This window comes from Ailuropoda melanoleuca, chromosome 8, assembly GCF_002007445.2.
Source record: "Ailuropoda melanoleuca isolate Jingjing chromosome 8, ASM200744v2, whole genome shotgun sequence".
Classification (NCBI taxonomy): Eukaryota; Metazoa; Chordata; class Mammalia; order Carnivora; family Ursidae; genus Ailuropoda; species Ailuropoda melanoleuca.
Window position 1 is genome coordinate 37,004,539 of NC_048225.1, and position 10,260 is coordinate 37,014,798.

Genomic DNA, 10,260 nt, shown 5'->3' on the forward strand with positions numbered 1-10,260 from the left:
GGGGAATCGTGCCTTTTGCTTTTCACCCTATGAATAGCCAGCAGACCCATTTATGGCTCCCCTGTATGGATGCTTCCCACAGACTTTCCTGGCCCTCGTCTTGAGAAGTGTCCTTCCTCTGGCTCTCTCAATTCAAGCTAAAGTGTTCACAGGCAGACCGCTGCTTGAAGGCATAGGCACAGATTTCTATTTTAAGAGGGCCTTTCAAAGCTTTAACACAGGGCGCCTGGGTGGCTCAGTCGGTTAAGTGTCTGCTTTTGGCTCAGGTCATGATCCCAGGATTCTGGGATTGAGTCCTGCATCAGGCTCCCTATTTGGTGGGGAGTCTGCTTCTCCCTCTACCCCTCCCCCCTGCTCGTGCGCACGCGCTCTCTCTCAAATAAACAAAATATTTTTAAAAAAACCTTAACACAAGGAGGTGGTGATCAATGGGCCAGTTTTGGGCACTTCCACACACATTTACGTGGTGGTGGCAGGATCAGGAGTGAGAGGTGAGGCAAACACCTGGAATTTTTCTAGTTAAACTCCAACTGAGGGAAAGTGGCAGACATTATTATGTCTGCCACTAGAGGGCGGACTTGTCAAATTTTGAAATGTTTGCAGGCCATGGAGAAGCTGTGGGAATTTTTTTCTTGCTTTCACAAATGCCCCTGCATTAGGCAAGAGAAGAGACCAGGGTCACCAAAAAGAGAAGGAAACAAAGGTAGTGCCAGTGTTCTTGATAAGAGTGGGTCCCGCTTGTCGTCTTCTTCTCTAAGTGTGTATAGCGTAGTGGGCCTGCCCTAGGGAAGCAAACAGCACACCAGGCAGTAACAGCCTCCTATACTTTCCATATGCCCACGCGCCCATATGAATCACTGTGTATTAGACATTTTACCTACGTTATCTTCTTTGGTCCTCACAACAGCCTCTTGAGGCAAATTTTTTTTAACTCATTTTTCAAGTGAAGAAACAGTCTTATTAAGTTAAAAATATTGCTCAAAACTAAGTGGCTAATAAATGGCAGGCTTGGGATTTGAATTGATGTCTGTGGGGAGGGGTTAAATGAGAAAAGGGAAAGTCTAGAAAGGGCCTGAAATTAAACAGTACATCACCATTCGAAGCCTCCAAGAGGGCTCAGCGCAGGGCATTTTCTGTCTTATGGTAGAAGCTCTAAGCAGAGGAAATACCATTAAGCAAATTATACGTGTTCTTTGTAAAAGGGAAAAAGTGATCAACACAGAACATCTAAAGAATAGAATGAAAGCAACCTTCAAGTCTTATCATCTAAAGCACTTTTAATCATTTTTAGTCAGGATCCTACTAGCTGGTTTTTAAAAAATTGTGGGTACGTTACCATGTAGAGAAGGACAGGATCTTCACTCTCAATATTAATGATTGTGTTTTATTCTCTTGTACTTAGATTCCTTACATCGCTTATCCAGTTCCCAGTAATAAGCGTTTCATTAATTTCCAATTTTTTTGTTACCATTATAAACAATTCTGTAACTTCTATCCAAGGGATACTCACTTTTGTTAATTGGATCCCATCTTATCTCCCTAAATTCCTTTGTCATTTCTTCCTTTCGGCCATATCACTTCTTTAACAACCAGATACCAGATAAACAGCTATCTTCTAAAAACTATCTTTCCTGATGCCACTCTACCGCCCACTACAGCCTGTTTTCTTTCTTTACCTGGACACCTGGAACTCTCAAGAGAGCTATTTATAACTTGCCAGCCTCACTTTTTCTTCCCCCTTCTTTCTCTTGAATCCACTCCAATCAGGTTTTCTTCCACAAAGAGCTCTTATCAAGGTCACCAGTTGGTGACCCAATGGTCGGTCCTCCATCTTTATCTTTCTCAAAATATTTGACATACTAAACATTCCTTTCTTTCTTGGAATTCTTCCCTGGCCTTCCAGTAAACCACTTTCTTGGGTTTTCTCCTATTTTCCTGGCCACTGCCCTTCATTGGCCATGGGCACCTTTGCTTTGTTTCCCCTTGCCCTCCTGACCTCTAAATTTTGGAGCAACCCAGTGTTTGCATCTCAGACTTCTTCTCTGTCTACATTCATTCCTCAGGTGATCTCCTCTGGTCTCAGGACCAAATACTATCTATGTGCCCAGACCTCTCTCCCTGAACCCTGGATTCCTATTCCAACTGCCTACCTGACATCTTTACTGTGATGTCTGATAGACATCTCAAACTTGATGAGTTGAAAGCCCTTCATTTCTCTGACTTCATTTCACTCAATTTCTCCTTCTACAGGCTTTCCCATCTCAGTAAATATCATACTTTTCAGCCCTAAACCTGAGACATCCTCGACCCCTTTATTTCTCTTACAACTCACATCTGTCAGGAAATCCTGGTGGCTCTACCTTCAAAACATCCAGAATTCAACCACCTTCATCCACCTCCACTGTCCCCTCCCCCCATCATATTTCCCCTGTCTTATTATAATTACAACCTAAGTCTTTGAGACTGCTTCCACCCAACAGCTGGAGAGACTCTTCACAAATTCATGTCGTTGACCCATCACTTCTCCACTCAAATTCTAATTCTGATTCTGCCTGTTTCATTGGTAGTAAAACTCCAATGGCCTTACCATGGCTGACAAGGCCCTGAGTGGTCTCAGAGCTCGGTCCTCTAGGGTTCCATGTCTTTACCCCTCCCCCACTCTACTCCCATGTCACTGGCCTCCTCACTGTCCTGCCTCTGCTCCTACCCTTTGCTCTTTCTGCAGGTATTCCTTATACCCTGCTTCTCTATTTCCTTCAAATCTCTGCTCAATGTCATCTTGTCAGAGAGGTCTTCCTAATCACCCTGTTAGGAGCAGTGCATTCCATTCTCTATTGCCCTTAACTTTTTTCCCCCCTGCTTTATTTTTCTTACTATTATCAGTACCATCACCACTACCACCACACGTGCGCACACACACACCACACACACACACATGCACGCACCAAACACACACACAATTTATTTATTTGTCATCTGTCTCCCAGGACTATAATGTATGCTCCTTGAAGGCAGGCATTTTGCCTGTTTTCTTTTTGGTTATGCCTCTAACTACTAATCTAATGCCTGACAAATGTAAGGGTTCAATACATATCTGTTGAATGAATGAATAATTACTCATCTTCTAGTGAAATAATCTCCTTAGGGTAGATTTCTGGGAGTGAGATTACCGAATCAAAGGGTATGAATATTAAAGACACATTTGACACATTCTGTCATTATTTGATGCATTTAACCAATTTATATTCCCATCAACAGAGGACCTGACAGTGTCATTGACTCAAGGCCCATTAATAAGAGACTTGTCGATACTTTTCATCCTTAGTAATCTCATAGGGAAAATATTTCCTTTTCACTTGCATTTTGGGGTTATTTGCATATTTTGGGTATAGATTTATTGACCATTTATACACGCATTGTTTGTGAATTCCTAGATTATGTTCTTTGTCTACATTTCTATTATAGGTATTTCTCTTACTGATTATTTTTTTTTATTAAATCATTTTGGACTTGCCAATATCTTTTCCAGTTTTTTATTTGTCTTTCATCCTTATTTTAGATGTTTTTGACAAAGAGAAGTTAACAATATATTATGCAGTCAAATTTATTCATCTTCCCTGGTGGTTTTTGATTTCTCCAATAAAAATAAAGTTATGTGATGAATATTTGAATATTGAGCTTGCTCGGGCTTTCTTGATAATGCTTACTAAGGCTATTCTTTGCTTGTAGATAAATTTCTGCCAAAGTATTATGCAGCCAGGTAGTAGGAGGTGGTGTAGCACCACCTGCCCCTCAAACACATAGTTCCAGGAATCTAAGGAGTCAGAATGCTGTACCAAGGCAAAGTGCCATGAAACCAATTCCCGGGGGAGTTCACAGAAGGGTGAGCTGACACAGCTGTTAGACATCTTCATGGCATAAAGCAGGTGCCAGAAAGAGAACTTTGTGCAGCTCCTGGAAGCTGTGCACTCATTGTTTTGCTCCACGGAGAGACATGCAAATGAACATAAGTACACAGTTCTGGAGAATTGGAAAGGTTTACCTTGACAAGTTTCCCAGATTGCAGAGCCGTGTAATCACCAGCTAATTCCCTTTCTGTCAGCAGGGTTGGCTGACGTATATCCCACCCCAACGTGGTGCTAAACTTATGCACTGGGCAGGTGTCTTCCCACCCACCCTCGCCCCGTGTGCATTAGACACTAAAGATGTCCCCAGGAGCAGGAACAACACTTTCTGGTCCCCATATAAATGATGAGTTAACTCAACGTAACGTGAGTAAGGATCGACTTCCTACCCTTGGAGCCACAGATGTGCGAAGGTGTGCAGAGAAATTTCCTCCTCCCTGGCCCTCAGGGCCTCAGTACGGGGCGCAGATGGACTGAAGCCCCAAACCCTACTCCCTGAAGTACCGGGAGCTCGTTCCAAAGGCAGCATTTCAAGCCTCCCCTCAGAATCTGCATTTCTGCAAGGTGCCCATTAACTTGCAGAAGCCATGCCCCAGACAACTGATCTGCGCTCGAACAATCCCGTGCCATGCATAACTACTATCGTTATCTGCTCCTCGATCGTGAACATATTTGGAGAGTACCGACTATAATAATCCGAGCTGGAAAGACGGTCAGCTACTGGAGCTGTTGCTGCTGTGGTTTTCTGGAAAAGTATGGACACTAGTTAGCACTTGCTTTTGTTGGCTTTCTCCTCATCTCTCATTTCTCCTTTCCAACGAGACGTAGGACTAGTTCATCTCATGACATCTCCCTCCAAGTTTTTAGTACCATAATGCAGGGTTTGGCAAACTTTGCATTGAAATCACTGGGTGGGTGGAGGTGTCTTGTTAAAATGCAGGTTCTTTTTTTTTTTTTTAAGATTTTATTTATTTATTTGACAGAGATAGAGACAGCCAGCGAGAGGGAACACAAGCAGGGGGAGGGGGAGAGGAAGAAGCAGGCTCACAGCAAAAGAGCCTGATGTGGGGCTTGATCCCATAATGCCGGGATCACGCCCTGAGCCGAAGGCAGATGCTTAACCGCCGTGCCACCCAAGTGTCCCTAAAATACAGATTCTTATTCAGTAGCTCGGAGAGTCTGCATTTCAAGCAAGCTTTCAGGTGATGCTGCTACCGCTGGTGCAGGGACTGCACTTTGAGTAGCAAGGTTGTAGAGTATTCATTTGACTCTCATAACGAGCTTATGAGATGGGTGGACTAGATGTTACCCCCACCGTTTACTAAGGTATTTGAGGAGCGTGTCCCGTAACTATTAAGAGGTGGAGTTGGGTCCCTGTGGTGTTTGCCTCTTGTTGACTCTTTCTTCCTTTGTACATTAAGGGACAGAAAAGAACTGAGGGGCGTCTGGGTGGCTCAGAGGGTTAAGCGTCTGCCTTCAGCTTGGGTCATGATCTCCAGGTCCTGGGATTGAACCCCACGCTGGGCTCCCAGCTCAGCGGGGAGTCTGCTTCTCCCTCTCCCTCTGCCTCTCTCCTCTGCTTGTGCCCTCTCTATCTCTCTCTCAAATGAATAAATAAAATCTTAAAAAAAAAAAAAAAAGGAACTGAGACTGGCCCTATAATGAATTGCTAGAGCAGCCTAGGGGCTATGACCAATGTTTCCTCTTTTCTTTATTAATGGCCATGACTCAGGCACTACACCTCAGATTGGCATCATAGTGCCTTAGTCCATATGGGCCGCTGTAACAAAATACCATAGAGACGGTGGCTTGTAAACAGCAGAAACTTATCTCTCACAGTTCTGGAGGCTGGGAAGTCCGGAGAAAGGCACCAGCAGATCTGGTGTCTGGTAAGGGCCCTCTTCCTGGTTCTTCGATGGTTGTCTTCTTGCTGTATCCTCAATGGTGGATAGGGCCAAGGAGCTCTCTGGCATCTCTTTTGGAAAGGGGCACTAATCCCACTGGTGAGGGCTCTACCCTTATGACCTGATCACCTCCCAAAGGCCCAATTCCAAATACGATCCCCTTGGGAATTAGAATTTTAATGTATGAATTTTCGGGAAGACACAAACATTCAATCTATAGCAATTGTGAGTAGGAGTTTTGTACTAGGGGGACATTTAGACATTCTCTCAGTGAACACAAAATAATTTCATCAAAGATACTTATAACTTAAAAAAATTTTTTTGAGAGAGAGAATGCACTTGCAAGCTGGGGGAGGGGGAGGTGGAGAGGGAGAGAGGGAATCCCAAGTAGGCTCCACGCTCAGCACGGAGCCCAATGTCAAGCTCGAGATCACAACCTGAGCCTAAATCAAAAATCTAGAGCCGGACGTTCAACCCACTGAGCCACCCAGGCTCCCCAAAGATACTTATAACTTTAGACCCAGTGTTTCTCCATCCTGGCTCACTTGCCACACTCTAAAAACATAGATTCCTAGGCTCCCCAATAAAGATATTGAATCCAAGTCTTTGGAGATGGGAGCCCAGGCATCTGCATGTTTTCAAAATCACCACAGGTGACTATAATGGATGATTAGGATTAAAAAACAAAACAAAACACTGCTTTATCTTTTCATCGTTTCCCAGTGAATTTTTGTAAAGTTGTCCCCCCCTTATCCACAGGGGATCTGTTTCAAGCCCCCCAGCAGATGCCTACAGCCACAGATAGTACTACTGAAACTTGTCTATACTGTTTTTTCCTGTACGTACATACCTAGGAGAAAGTTTAATTTATAAATCAGGCACAGTAGGAGATTAACAACAGTAAGTAATCAAAACAAAATTAGAATACTATACTGGGATACAAGTTATGTGATGTGGTGTCTTTCTCTAAATATCTTACTGTACAGTACTTACACTTCTTGTGATGATGTGCATTGATAACGAGCCTACGTGGGGAGATGAAGCGAGGTGAATGACATAGGCACTGTGACATAGTGTTAGGTGACTACTGACTTTCTGAGGATAGTGCAGAGGGAGGGTCACCTACGTTCAGACCGCAGGTGACCACAGGTAGCTGAAACCCTGGAAAGTGAAACAATGAATAAGGGGGGATGACAGTCATGGAATAGTTAACAGATACTCAGGATTTACTCTGGCAATCACTCAAAGTGTGGACAGGGGACAAGCCGCATTGGCTTTGTCAGGGAGCTTGCTAGAAGAAGTCAGAATCTCTGGCTCCAACCCACATTCACTGAATCAGAATTTGCATTTTAAAAAATCCCTGGGTGATTCCTAGGCACGTGGAGCTGGAGAAGTCCTGCTTTACGTGCATAATCTCCTTTCCTTTTATCTTTCCAACACAGTGCGGGGTAGTTTCTCAAAAGTATGGGCATTGGGGTCTGAGGAGGTTAAGTAACTCGCCTAAGGTCACACAGCTAGGAAGAATTCAAACTAGGTCCCATCTGACTCTAGAACCCAGGCGCTTAACAGATACATTAGTGATTTTCACAATTTTATGTGCCGAAGATATTCCTAGGATACTTCCTTCTCTGAAAATTCTGATCCAGCCCACTAGAGTAGGCCCCAGAGATCAGCATTTAAATCCACCCATCATTGGGATTTCGAGGCATGTGGTCACACAGAACACAATTTACAATGCACTGCACTTTACTTTCTGAATGTGCTTTTGGGGAGAGAACTACCTTGTATTTCCAAAGCACTTCAAAATGAGGTCTTGGCTGATGATAATAAAGATATTCCCCACCTAGATGGACCCAGATCCCCTGGAAGCCTCTGGAACCCATCTCAAGCTTTGGGAAAGAGCAAGGAGGAGTCCCACTATAGCCGAACAGGTGTACCAAAGCAGGGGTTTACTCGGATGCCAGACAGACACTGAGGCCAGATGAGACCTGGGATCTATTTAAGAACCAAACCAGGGGCGCCTGGGTGGCACAGCGGTTAAGCGTCTGCCTTCGGCTCAGGGCGTGATCCCAGCGTTATGGCATCGAGCCCCACATCCAGCTCCTCCGCTATGAGCCTGCTTCTTCCTCTCCCACTCCCCCTGCTTGTGTTCCCTCTCTCTGGCTGTCTCTGTGTCTGCCAAATAAATAAATAAAATCTTTAAAAAAAAAAAAAGAACCAAACCAAAAGCTTGTTATTTTTCACAATCTACAAGATTGAATGCAGGCAGGGATGTTGGTTACCTTTTTAAATTTTTATTATGATTTCATGTATAATTTAGATCACTGGATGGCTGTAACTCCTGCTAATAAATTGTGTACACTCTGAACACAATAAAAATCAGCCAGCACAGCAGAATCAGTCCGTTCAACTGTTGAACCCTTGGGACATGGCCGAGTCAAAGAACGATGGACAAGAATTAGCCTCAAAGCTGCAGAAGCTCTCCCCTCCAATTTTAACAGAATATGGTTTTTTTTAAAGAGTAGTTTATATTCCACTCTCCACTTCTTTTTTTTTTTAATAAATATTTTTGATGACTTCATTTTATCCTTTTTAAAAAAATTTTTTTTGTTTATTTGAGAGCAAGAGAGAGCACGTGCTGGGGCAGGGGTGGGTAAGAGATGGAGAAGCAGGCTCCCCACTGAGCAGGGAGCCAGAAGTGGGGCTTGATCTCAGGACCCCAGGATCTGGACCTGAGCTGAGGCAGACGCATAACTGACTGAGCCACCCAGGCACCTCCAGAATATGTTTTTGAACATACTTTTTTTTTTTTTGACACAACACTCTTGTTCTAAAGAGCTCAGGGTATAACACACACACACACACACACACACACACACACACACANTGACACAACACTCTTGTTCTAAAGAGCTCAGGGTATAACACACACACACACACACACATACACATTCCCTTCATTTGATGATTGCCTCAAGAGTGAACACAGGATTGACGTATGAATGGAGAACTAATGGGTAAGAAGTGGGAAGAGGAAGTAGTGGCAAATGACTTGTTAGGACCCACCATCGTGAGTCCATCCATTTGTTATTTTACTTAACAGCCTGTACTGAACATTTGTTACACTCTGAGCCACTGGGTAGCTACTGAGTCTATCTTGGCCCCAATCCTCCTGAGGTGCGGGGTGAGGGTAGGAGGGAAATACTGAAATACACAATTTTAACACATTCACTTAGTGAAGGAAACGCCTCCTTAAAAGACGTCTTCTTGGAACTTATCTGTTACCAATAAGGAGGAAATGCAGGACTTGGAAAATGTGGTAACAGTGAGCAGCCCCTACTTTGGGAATGCCTCCTTACTCAGTGTCACACACACCACCAGCAGATCTCCACCTAGTTACCCAGACTTACAAGGTGTGGGAGCCCCAGGAGCGTTGGGGTGTTCCCAAGGTTACGCTAGGGGAATGTGGCGTCATCAAGACATATGTTTTTCAGATCCTAGAGCAGAGGTCTTCTGACCTTGCCACCTTATTTTCATGGTTGAGAAGGTGATAAAGAGAAGAAAAGAAAAATCTATACACAAAGAAAACTTGACATAGAAAGAAACACCTCTAATGATTACTGCTGGGTTTTTAGAAATTCATCTCTGTAGCATTGGGTAGAGTTTGGTAATGTTCTAGACAAGTGGATGGTCTGGGAAAGGCCAGATGGGTGATTTCCTCTTATAAAGCCTGAAAGAGAACCATGCCATGAGATTCTACCTGAGTTTACCCAGAGGGGGGCCCTGGTAGGGTGCTAGATTCTGGGAAGAGACTTTGTTGAGGGACTTAAATCCAGAGAAACAGATGACATCTAGGGACTCAGAATGTTGCATACTGCTGCCCAGGGAATGGAATCATCAGAGAATACATGAGTATGTTGCTTTTCCCAGGCCAATGGGTCTATCCTCCCTTTCCGAACATCACGGTGTGCTGGGGCTGGAGCCAAGTCTGGCAGCGTGTCTGGTAGGCTGTCTAAGGTTTCTGTAAGTGGTAGGAATCCAAGGAGGTGTGAATCAGTTACACTACAGTAACAAAAAGGACTCCCAAATCTCAATGTTTATGATGACAAATGTTTATTTCTCACTTCTGTATCCTATGTGGGTCAGCTGCCACTCCATCCCATGTCTCCATCCTGGGACCAGGCTGATGGAGTTGCCTCTCCCTGAAACGTTTCCTGTCATTGAGACAGAGGGAAGTGTACCTAGGGTCACTTCTGCCCACTTTTCATAGGCTAAGTGAGCCCATAGCTTCACAGGACAGGCTTTTATAATCCTCTCTCAGGGAGAAGGATCAGAATATTAGGTGATGAGTAAATCTAATCTACTGCAATGAGTAAAGAGTTCTGAAAATCAAATCTGGGATCTAAATTCAGAGGTCAAGTGCAGTTGATGAGAGGAAGGCCAGAATTGGG